Source organism: Mya arenaria, chromosome 14 (assembly GCF_026914265.1).
Source record: "Mya arenaria isolate MELC-2E11 chromosome 14, ASM2691426v1".
Taxonomy (NCBI): Eukaryota; Metazoa; Mollusca; class Bivalvia; order Myida; family Myidae; genus Mya; species Mya arenaria.
In genome coordinates, this window is record NC_069135.1 from 57,943,178 (window position 1) to 57,956,174 (window position 12,997).

At 33.7% G+C, this 12,997-nt stretch overlaps 2 protein-coding genes and 1 long non-coding RNA gene across 3 annotated transcripts in view; 1 reads left to right on the top strand and 2 right to left on the bottom strand.

Annotated features, from left to right (window-relative positions):
* The window catches only part of LOC128216826 (uncharacterized), a 125,330-nt gene that overhangs the window by 62,443 nt on the left and 49,890 nt on the right, over positions 1–12,997 (bottom strand). The gene's annotated exons all lie outside the window — the stretch shown is intronic.
* Positions 1–12,997, bottom strand: part of LOC128216827 (dual serine/threonine and tyrosine protein kinase-like) — a 52,074-nt gene that overhangs the window by 22,312 nt on the left and 16,765 nt on the right. The gene's annotated exons all lie outside the window — the stretch shown is intronic.
* On the top strand, positions 744–12,624 carry LOC128216834 (uncharacterized). Its single transcript, XR_008258141.1, has 4 exons — positions 744–867; positions 5,600–5,673; positions 11,515–11,637; positions 12,045–12,624. It is a non-coding gene; the product is annotated as an uncharacterized LOC128216834 (long non-coding RNA).

A 12,997-nucleotide genomic window follows, 5' to 3' on the forward strand; every position in this document is an offset into this window, starting at 1 on the left:
ACTCATACCTGGTTGAGCATTTTTGATGTAGAAATGAGGCACCCAAAATGCCAACAAGTACATATATGCATGCATAAATATTGAAGCAATGGTTAACATCGTCGCTTAAGTATATCCCTCACGCATCAAAATTAATTTTGCAATTGCACTAGTGGCCAGAAGGAGGGGGGGGGGGGTGACCCCACCCCCCCCCCCAACCACAACGTACCGATGTCGTCCAAGTTAACTTTTCGTTTCGAGGCAGGGGATACAGGGTAATCCAGAAGAACTGGAAAAAAGGTTGTGAAATTGCGTAAATTTGTTTATTTTTTGTTTAGTGACACTGTTATTCAAAATCAATACATACACATATATAACAAACATCAATTGTGACTGATAAACCTTTAACTACATACTAAATAATGCATTTATTGAAAATATTTATTACTGATAACAAGATTGTAACCGTGTTTTTAATAGCAGAAAGCGCAAAAAATATTAAATGATTGGTAAATGCTAAAAGATTTATTGTGGTCTACTATAGTCTCATAAGGTAGAAATACCGTGTGTAATGCTCATTTCTTTCAAATTTAACTCGATATCCTTCATAAGAACCATTGTTTTCGACATTTATTCATTCTTTTAGGAATATTGAAACAACATTATTGTGGTAAACCTTATCTGGCAGTACTTAAGAGTGCATCTTTGACTTTATTACTCGAGTGAATGCACCTTCAAACCGGTTTAACACCAACATGTCACAGTAATCAATACCATCTGTGTTAAGATGTCGGGAATGTGTTAGACGAATGATTTTGTTTTATGGAGCTTTGAAGAGCGATGAATGGCACTAAAGTGGTGCCAAATGGATATCTCAAACACCCATTGGTAAGTCATTTATTTTTTTCCATTTAATTTTTTGTCTTGATTTTTGAATATATAAACAGTTGTAGTGTGTGTGGGTAAGAACCAGCCGCCCAGTTAGCTCAGTTGGTTAGAGCGCCGTGCTAGTGTTCCGGCGGTCGTGGGTTCGAGCCCCTCACCGGGCGCACTTTTCCTCCTAGGTTTACTTTACTGGTGGCAGCGGTAAACGGCAGTAGTGCCTCCGTCGGCCTAAAAGGTTAATGGGGGGAGGAGTGTAGTGTGTGTGGGTAAGAACCAGCCGCCCGGTTAGCTCAGTTGGTTAGAGCGCCGTGCTAGTGTTCCGGCGGTTGTGGGTTCGAGCCCCACACCCGGCGCACTTTTCCTCCCAGGTTTACTTTACAGTCAATAAGTAGGACATCTCGTAAAGAACGTTCACTTGAAACAGTCCTCTTCTTATCCACACTTCGACAGGGAGTGGGGCTACTCTGCCTAAATAGCCGTCAACGAGTATTTTAAGAAATATCAAAATAATAAAAAATGGTGTCCCAGTGGGGGGGCTACAATAATAAGCGATTATAAGCCCCCACCAGTCAATTGTAACCATGCCCCCCCCCCATAGTCCACCTAAATGACCGTCAATGGGTCTTTTGACGATTTTAAGACTATGGCAGTTACAGGGATACACATGAAATGTCAAAATAATAAAAAAAGTATCCCTAATCGCTTATTATTGTAGCCCCCCCCCCCCCGCCCCCCAGTCTAAAATTATAGACGTGAAATACATTCTTCCAATCCTTACTGGTTGACGGTACATTTCCTAACAGGGCACAAATCCTGAACACCGGCTAAAACACGCGTTTGTTTACCGTGATCAATTATTCGATGATCTAGATCAATACAGAGGCTTGCCTTGGTCACACTTGCGAAGTTTCATCTTGTTTTGTTAAGCATTTTTCTAAAAAATGCCATTTATTTATTATAGCATACTTTTTAATTATAATTGTATGACCATGTATTTTCGCTTTTCAAGTGTTCGGTATTTGTGCCCTCCATAGCGTATTTTGAAGGGTGATTTACTATCCATAAAATTGAACGATTTTCGACATAATATTGACGAGATCGTGAATCTGTACTTTGACAGCTGTTTTCACATGAACCAAAGATGTTTCATACGAAAGTTTAACTTACTACAACATAAACTCTCCAAGATAATTGTAAAAAACATCAGAAAGTGTTCGGATTTGTGACCTTAGCCAGTAACGTCTAAACGGGCTTGTGCAAAAACCGGGGGTGTTTTGAAAAATATTGAAATTGTATTAAGTGAAGTATTTTATGGTTTAAATTGATCATAAAGGTTTATATTCATACTTTACCATGTAAGTGAAAAGTTATTTTGCATTAAAACACATTATTTACCTTTCCAATAAAACAAAAGTTGACTGACACAGACAACAATTATGCCAAGCGGAACAACTCGACCCAATCGTAATAACTCGGCCACCACTGACAAGCTTCTAGATAGACCTCGTAAATACAATCGTAACAACTCAGCCATGGCCGAAATGTTCCAATTGTTTAAAAATTGTGCCCTGAAGCCTTGCAGGTGCCCTTCATGTATATATCGCTATGTTTTGACAGCAAGAAATGAAAAATAAACGTCAAACTCATAATTATTCATAGGATATGACATTTTTATGTATGGAACTGATATAAAATTACATAATCTGGTAATATTTCTTGTTTTATGATATTTTTGAGATGTTAAATGCTTTAACCCGGAATCCCGATCGGAATAACTACCCACTTTTGATACTAAACAATTTGTATGTGAAGGATTTGCCATATCAAAACAGATACAAAAATCCGTAAACGTACAATTCTTTGGTCTACTAAGATTTAGCTTGTGAATGTCATTTTACAGCGAAATCAACAAGTTAAAAAAATACTCATGACCTGTTCCTTATCAATATGAAATATCTTTAAACTTTTAGGAACATTATGCAAAAAAAAAACAACAGTATGTTTTACCTTCGGTATAAGAAAATAACTATTTTCTAATAAAACTACTGTTGAAAAATGTAAGCTAATGTAATGGAAAATAAAAAGATGCTTCCAAACATGCCATATTTTCTTGAGACCATTCAGGGGGATTAATGTTCAAAAGTCTGAAAATTCAGGGGGATTTTGGTAGTATTCAGGGGGTTTTTTTAGCAGGTCTAATTTGACAAAATTTCAGAGTATTTTAAGACGCAAGTACAAAAAAACAAATTGCCATAATTTTGAAAGACTCCCGAGGGGATTATGTCCAGAATTTAAGGGGATTTGGGTCACATACCAGAGAATTTTCATCATCGCCATGTAGCATTACGGGCATGACACACTTGCCAATTTACCTTGTCTACCCCTTTTTCCAGCACTTCATCTATATTTTAATGAGACACAGCCATATTGCATAATAAAAGCACTCACTTGCAAAATAGAATACTTCACAGAAAAATATGTTTCAGAGACAATTTAATGGGCTTACCTTCCTCTAAAATTGGATACAAAATCTGCTCATTATGATCATAAATGATGACTTTCAGACTAATAGAGAGAATGGAATGATTTATCAATATTTTTCATTTCAATTCCCAAATAGTCAGATTTGTTTGCTTCTGATAAAAAGCAAATGCATAATTTATTGTTTAAGTTCATAAACATATCATCTTTTGGCATTCATCAAAAAATAAAAAACATCACCACCATAATATTAAAATAAATAAAAGTCATTTCATCCGAATTGTCTACTTTCAGTTTCTCTTCTGGAAGTTCTGTTATTCTCCGATATTTGAGATGAAGGTCATGTCATGTATGTAAACATATTAGTGGGTCATAACAAAGAACAGCATTGTCTATTAGTTTAATCCTAATTTTTTAATTTTAATCCTTTTCTTTACCAAATAATGTACTGTCACCTTTAAATCATAAATCATTTTGATGACAATGACACATGTTTAAACACTTTAATTTGTTACATCCTCTCTGATTGGATAAAACCTATAGTTTTAACCAATGAAAATCGTCCTTTTATCTGACCAGTCTAATTGACATTTCTTATGCAAATTCTAACAGTTTCAATCAAAACAATGCATGAAATGTGCCCTGCTGACTTATTAAGTGTCACCCAATTGGTGTTGTTAAAACACACCATCAGTTGATAATCCAATTAAGACAAGAAGGGCATTATAACTGCAAACAGGCATGTATAATTAAACCCTGTGATAATTTTGCGTAATTTTACACACACTTTTTTTAATTTCGGGGGATTTTCATCCCCCTCCGGGAGACCGGGGGATGGGTCGAAATTCCAGGGGATTTTTCCCCCTCCGGGGGATATGGCATGTATGTCAGCTTCTGGGTTGCTTTGAAGTTGAACTGCTCACATGAACCCACAAAAGATGTGTAGGTTTGTGCTTAACAATAAAGGATAAAACATTAAAATGAAGCATTTCAAGTGGAGGTTTTCATTAGGGTAGTGCTACCTTAAACAAACACTTTACAATTATTTTTTTCTCTTTTTTAATCTATTTTCTTTAACCAATGGACTATACAAACAGTAGGGTCAGTCCCAGTATACAGGACAATTATTCAATAAAATGTTTATCCTTTTGATATCATAATTGGTAAAAAAATATCAAAATGTAAAGAAAAAATAACAGAGACCGGGTTCAAACTGTGGTCGCCAAAATTGCAGTCCAGTGTTGTATCCACTGCTATGAAAGTTTACATTTGTTTATTTGATTTAATATATACCTAGCTTGGTAACATTAAGTGATAACATCGACTAGCCAATCACACATAAAAATTAATTATACTAGGTATACCCACCTAGTAATCTTTTTCAATGGAAAAAAAATGTGAAAAATCAATTAATTGTAAACTATGTGGTACTTCAGTTAGTTAGTTTCAATGCATTGTACACATTGATACCAAATTCATGTCAGTTTTCGACAATTTTCTCTTCTTTCGCTATTTCATCATACGGTGTATAGCCCCTGAATAAAGTTTCACTCTGTTTCATTGAGTATATTTCTTAAAAATCCTTTCTTTGTTCTAATCTGCTAAAAGGTCAAAAAGGTCACAGTCATGTGAGCATCTTTGAGGCCTCTCAGTTATTATAACCAATGCACCAGTCAATTGTAACGGTTACTAACCACGCACACCCCCCGGTCTGGGGGTATACTGGGAATAGTCGGGAAATGGGCCGTGTTTTTACTTTCTATGTGGCCACACAGGGCCGGGTGACCGCAGTGGTTTTGTCTTTGAGCCAAATTTAGCTGAGATTGGGCCTTATATAGAGTCTCTGGTGTGCAAGGGCATTTGGCCGGGGTTTTACCATCAGTTCGTTCCCGCAGGGGAGGGGATTAGACCCAGGGTTGGCTGGACCGAAAGTCAAAGTCCCCGCTATTCCCTGGACCTGGGGGCGCCAGGGTTACAATTGACTGGTGCACAACATATAAGATATTTATAAAATAAATAAAAGTACAGTTAATCAATAAATTTTAATGTGGTAAATTAACAAAGAATTAGATAGATGCTTTATGCAAAATCTCACAAAGATGTAAAAAAATACAAAGGAGTTCAGGTTTGCTAGTTTGTAAAAATATTTCATGGAATCATGGTAAATTGTTATATTATATGTCCAATGACAGCCCATATATTTTCTAACTACTTGAACCTTTCTTGTTATAATTCTTATTATTTTTTGTTTTAGTTGATGTGTGATGCTGATAATACAGAGACAGCTAGAGTGACAGAGTTTGATGAATAAACTTAAATTAAAAAACAGTGAGTACAATAATCTATTTTAACATGTCTTGTGTGTAAAGTGTGATTCCGAAGCAGTAAATATATATATATACATATATGTATCTTTAAGTTTTGAATCACAAATTTAGATCAAAGATCTATTATCACACAAAACTTAAAGGATATATATGAAAAGTCATGTGAATTGTGCAAGTCATATAATATAAAATTTATATTGATCAAGTCAAGCCATGCCATGTAAAAAAATCTGACATCATATCAAAGATTGTATGAATCATTCTCAGAGCTATTGAAAATATTTAATTGGTTGTAAGCGGACCATGCACGGTAATTTTGAGTAACCCCACCAGCCAATACAATATGGCTAAAAAGGCTTTGATAATATTTTTTATCTAATGTTTATCTTTCCTAAAATATTTATATTTATAAATCTATTTACCAGTATAAATCTGTATTTATTTATTTATTAATGCATTTATTTTCTCACTAATATATACAATACACTTATCGTTGTATATTGTCTAGCTAATACATGTATACAAATATGCATAATATGCATAATTATGGGGGGGGGGGGTCATAATTACCTATGGTGTACTGTCTTGTTCTTACGAAGATATGATTTTGACTAAAATCCTTACTGAAAAGGCAGTGCAGACTGGCCTGTTTAAATAATTAATTAAATCTTAATGGGTTTAAATGTATTATATTTTATTTTTAAAGATATTTTAGAGTTTAAAAGGAAGAGAGTCTGTTTTAAAGACTAAATAATTATATAGTCAGGATAAAAAATAATTATTTTACAAAATCAAGTTCAAATAATTTTCCATTATTTGGCAAATGGAAAAAAGCTAAATATATATATATATATATATTAAGAATGTTTTACTCGATAGAAAGTAGGCCCAGTATCTTTTGCATTGCAACACTAAGAAAGTAAATATTTATTTTTTGTCTTTTACCAATTCCATCAAAGTCTGTGAGTGGCTCATGATGCTTAGGCCTGCCAATTTAATGGTTTTCGAAATCATAAATTGAGACAACTTATAACTTTTGTATAAAATCTTCAAAGCTTTCAATAACTTAACATGTCATCCACCTTATTGTCTCAATTTAAAAATAGTTTTCACTCAACAACTTACTTATTAATCAGGATAATAATTTGATAATGACTATCACTATCATTCTGTAAGATAATGTACTGGTACATAAATTTAATCCCTAATATATCAGATGAGTGTGATAGTATATGCTCTTAATAGTTGTAGCCCGGAATTATACGTAGGAAACAATAGAGTCATTGGACTGTTACATGAATTTCAATAGCTCGAAATTCACCTTTTATTTGTACCAGCATGGGAAAACCCTGTTATGTTAATACATATAGCCCGGAAGTAACAAATAAAAGGTGAATTTCGAGCTATTGAAATTCATGTAACAGTCCAATGACTCTATTGTTTCCGAAGTAATGTGTGTATATTACAACGGTTTAATTTTGTTTGTACCGGAGGATTAGGTCGGAAAAACTAGAATAGCTATAATTCCGGGCTACAACTATTCCGGGCTATATGTATTAATATATATATATAAATGCACGAAATCAATGTGGGATTTTCATTAAGTTTTGGTTAAACCATCTTTGTAACAAATTACAGTTACTTCCAAATTACATCTTATTCTACATAATACAAACTGGAGGACAGTTCTTTTTATTTGGTAATGTTAAGAGACTTGAAGACAAAAAAAAAATGTTTAAATTCAGAAAACCTTACACAAAGTAGAAACCTTCTATTAATGTCATTATCTTGAAAAAATGAACATGCCTTTTAGCAATTGTATCAATCTGTGAAAATCTACATTTTGCCTTCGACATGTTATACAATTTAAGGATATTTACATGGAAATTAAGTTCAATTCTAAATTGACAGTCATGTATTTCTTCCAAAATTTTCATAGTATAAGGAACATGAATTTTTTATGAATTTAAGTGCATAACTGCAGATAATGATCATTATCTTAAATCAATTACAAGCCAATTCATAGTCATGCATATAGCCGCCTTTTCAAAATATGATAGTGATTGTCTCAAATGACCAGTCTTTCTCTGTGGGGGGTGGGGGCTGTCAGTCATAAGGAAACCTTTAAAAGGCATATTCATTCAGCCAATCAGATGTCAGGTTCAGTGAAAGGGGCGATGCCAGGTCAAGTAAAAGGGTAGGAGCTAAAATAAATACTGACATTCAATGAAGATAGATCCCCCTTTGGCCTCACAAATATGTTTCAGTCACACTAGGGGGTGTGACAGGGTCAAGCCATAATGGAGCCATAGGCAAGCAGACTTTTATTAACCCAACAACAACAACAGGTGTAATTCTTACCAACTGAGGAAAAAACTTTAGAGGTTTTATTATTGCTCATTTTTTTATACAAATTAAATATCTAACAATGACAAATATAAAATATGATCATTCAAGCATAATATTGACACCAAACATGACACATCTTGCAAATGGTCTTGAATAAAATTCCTACACTTTTTATAATGATAATACATGGGACCAATATCAAAACCATTATCCTGTTAAATAGGACAATGGATTTGATATTGGTAATTCGCAGACAATACAATGTAATTAAGTAAAAAAAATACACAGTATGCACATGCACACTGGCTTCAAACAAAAATTGTTGCTTAGGCCAAAAAAAAGTATTCATAGTTTCCAGTTAAATATCAAAAAAGGTAGGCATACGGTAACTGTTGTTTTTTTTAGGACCATGTTTCTTTGGCAAACTGACCTATATCAGGGAATTATTAAGGTCTTTACTAAAAAAGCACATATTGATCAAAACACCAAAAACAAAAAAGGATCAGAAGGATAAAAATAGGGTCAGTTGGGCGGAAACAAAGATTTTTGAATCCTTATTTTGTCAATGATGTCATGTCAGTGATCAAAATGATAACACAATTTAAGCCCTGCATTCTGGAATGTGGGGCTAAATTCTTGATTGTGTTATAGTAGGGCCAAAAATAAAATGATTTGGTTAGGGTTACATCCTTTTTAAAAACAGAAAGAGTAAAAAGTATAAAGGATTACATTTTTAAAATACATAATATATATGCGTTTTCACTTTAAAATACATGCATTGTTACAGTCTTGTTTTCAGTAAGTAACTTTTCCTTAAATGCATTTTTTGGAAAGTAATTTAAGATCTATTATTCAAAATATATGTTAGTCAACTTGTGTATGTATTGATTTCCAACTTTTTTATTTTTTGTTTAAACTTTATGTATTAGAATTTCTTTGTGTAAATACCTGCTTATGTGATAAAAGACTGCTGACTAAAGATTAGATTTCAGATTTTGATATTTCCATTCCAAATTTAATGTTTTACAGCTTAAACTACTACTAACAGTTTAAGAAAAATGCATAAAACATCAATTTTGGATGGAAGTATGAAAAGCTGCAATCTGATATTTTGTCAGCAGTCTTTTATCGCTGGTTTGCAGATATTTACGCAAAAATTCGCTTGTTCGAAGACAAAATTTTTAAAAAAAGTTGTCAAAACGTTCAATCTGTGAGGTTGCAGCTTTAATATAAGACTAACGTAAATATTAAAAACAAATGAGGCCCCTTTAATATTAACATGTCAATATCAAAAAGAAGATGAAAACTATGAGAAAGTGTTTTTATAATTAAAAATAAATTGCTTAAAGCAAATATCTGAAATTAATAATTGTCATGCAAAGCAGCCTGTAATGAATATGAATATTAGATTTTGGCCTTGAACACCTTTTTAAGAAGAGTGTTTTGAAGTAAGGATTATCATAATGCTGAACTTAATATTGTACTGTAGCTTTGTAGCAAATCCTTATGATTAAAGTCACTGTGTCTTCCTTATGCTGTGATAAAGATCTCCATAGTAACATTTCTAAACCTAATAAATTAAGTGAAAAAGGGTGTTTATTGGGGGTAATAAAACACATCTTGATAATGGCCAATTAGTTTTAATCTTTCAAGTGTTGGTAGGATGGGAGGGGGGACTTAACTTTTTGAACTGCCAATATTTTCCTGGTTATTTTGTCCACCATGTCAAAATGATCTGGGTTGTTTTGTCAACCCTGTCTAAATGGGTTGGATGTGTTTTGTCCCCTTAGTCAAAAATGACATGGGATGTTTTGTCCTACATTTTTATAAAGGAGAATAAATAACACATTAGTTTTCGTGCTTATGTAAAATAAATGCAAATGACTTTCATTATAAGTTTAAAAAATACTCTTAACGCTGCATTCTCACAGATTTACCATTTTTACAACTTTTTTGTCTTGGAAAGAGCAAATTTTTGCGTAAATATCTGCAACCCATTGATGTAAGATTGTTGATAAAAAAACAGATCTTAGATTTTCATATTTTCGAAAATGTTAGAGCTTAAAACCTTACTAACGGTTTAAGAAAAATGCATAAAACATCAATTTATGAACTTAAATATAAAAATCCGCGATCTAATGTTTTGTCAGCAGTCTTATTAACTGGTTTCCATGGATTGTAGCAAAAATTGGCTTGTTCCAAGACAAAAATTAAAAAGTTGTCGAAATGTTTAATCTGTGATAGTGCAGCTTTAATTATGGTAGCTTTTCAGTCATTTGCCTATATATGTCTATTTGATTCAGTAAATACTTCATAATATTAAAGCTAGGCTTATTAGGATATGCTTATTTTTCATTGGGTTCTATTTTTAGCACATAACAGCTTCATTACAAGAATATATTAATTATTATTAAAGCTGCATGCACTCTCACAAATTTACCGTTTTTACAACTTTTTTATTTTTTTTGTCTTGGAAAGAGCAAATTTTTGGGTTTAATAGTATCTGCAAACCAGTGATATAAAACTGCTGACATAGATCATATCGCAGATTTGCATATTTTCGTTTGAAAGCCAATGTTTTGTGGGTTAAACTATTACTAACAGTTAAAGAAAAATGCATGATCTAATTTTTTGTCAGCAGTTTTATATCACTGGTTTTCATGGATTCTTGAAAAAAAAATACTTTCTGTTGGCCAATTGAGAACAAAATCAAGAGGTTTTGGGTTTTGCTGTTTATATGTTCTGGAATTTTTCAAAAGCATTTATTTATAGGACTTATGAATTTTATGTACAGCATTCTGTATATTGTCAAGTGTCCTTTTTATGCCCCCACAAAGTGGCGGCATATAGGGTTGCCCTTGTCCGTACGTACGTCTGTCTGTCTGTACGTACGTACGTCCCGAAGATTGTTTCCGATCTAATTCTTGAAAACCGTTTGTCCAATCCTCACCAAACTTTAAACACATGTTTGTGACCATAATATCTTGATCAAGTTCGATAGTCATGGAAATCGCTTTAGTCATTTAGGAGTTACGGCCCTTTTTTGCCAAAAATACTTCAAAAATATATGTTCCAATCTAATTCTTGAAAACTGTTTGTCCAATCCTCACCAAACTTTAAACACATGTTTGTGACCATAATATCTTGATCAAGTTCGATAGTCATGGAAATCGCTTTAGTCATTTAGGAGTTACGGCCCTTTTTTGCCAAAAATACTTCAAAGATATATGTTTCCAATCTAATTCTTGAAAAGTATGTGTCCAATGTGGATCCAACAAGTTTTTTCCTGCCTGAATGGCGCCATATAACCTATACAGTCTTGCGATGCCGTAAAACCCAACTCAACTCAACTTATCCTATATGTGCAGATTATCCTGAATAATCATTATGGCTTATTTTCTGTGACAAAAAATCGAAGTGGGGGCATCCGTGTCCTATGGACACATTTCTAGTTTTTAAATTATATACAACATGTATAAATTTAATGTTTCAGGAAATAACCACCATCTCTCTCAGAGGTCATCTTTCTCATTATTGTGGGGAAACCTCAAAGGGCATCAGGAAAACCTTCATCAACCTCTTTGTGCCCAGTGGCTTGTGCAACAGTGTTTCAGAAGTATAAATACCTTTTTAATTTGTGTATATCATTTGTATAATGACTTGTTTTTATATATTAAATATATATATATGATTTATTATATATATATAGATGGTTAATCTTATGACTTCCTGATAGTATTTAAGTTGTGAAATATTAAATAATCTAATCATAAAAAATGCTTGGAAATGACAATAAAAAAAAAGGTATTTGTCGAATAGGAAGTTTCACCTGTCCTGTTTATATTACAAATCATTTTAAATCAGACAGAAAATTCAATATACTTGTTGTATCTCACTGTTTATTTGTCTTCACATTTTGTATTGTCACATCAAGCCTGTTTGAACATCCTAGAGAAGATAAGTGTATAGAAGTGGATATGATATAATAAATATGCATATAAATGTGCTTGGGATTATTTTCAGATTATCATTAAAATGGGGATAATGGATGACTGGCCACACATATGGGGCTATGGACAAGCTTCAGAGCAGGCTGCCAGGTGGTGGTGTTAGTAGTTTATACTCCGGGTCCCGGCGTGAGCACATTGAAGGGTCCCAGAGTGACAGTTCAACCACCGCACACCTATCCTGGGCAGAACCAGTACTAGGTGCCTTCACCTCTGCAAGGAACTGACAGCTTCTGTACATGCCAGGTGCAGTGGTACAGTGCGAATGGTCGTAGAAAGGATTTCATAACCAATCACAACAGAGGTGACCTGGTCCGCCCGGGAATCGAACCCGGGATGTCCAATTCAGAGTCCAACGCTCTACCGATTGAGCTGACCGGGCGGACATATTAGCTACATTAGATGACAAGCCATCTATGCTGGACATTCTTCACAATAAAATGTGATGTCACAGGAGCTGTCTATCTCAACAGCTCACACTGTCCGTATTTGACTAAAGGAATGAATGAAGTCACTGCAGAAGTTAGATTGAGGAATGTCCATGTCACTACCCATCATTTGGAAGGAGTTGGATAAAAAAAGTGTGGCCTATGTATTGAAACAGGTCCAATTTCCAGTTACGGACAGTCTTGATTTGTCTGATTACATTTTTGATCAACATGATGGTCTAAAAGAACACTTACTGGTAACTGGTAAAATCATGGCCCAGTTGTTCCAAGAGGCAGGCGAGTGGGAAGTTACTAGACTCCATTTCTTTATGGGTTGATCTGAGGTTCCAGTTCAGTTAAAGTACTGATAGAACACCAAGTGTTTGCCATAATACAGCAACATTTGATTTGTAACTATGTATTTGTTTGAATTGTTGAAACAGTACTGTTTACTAAATAATGTGTATGTATATGAAGAATAATATTATAAATAATTTGTAAGAACCTGATATTAAGTAAAATGTCGATAAGTCTAAATATG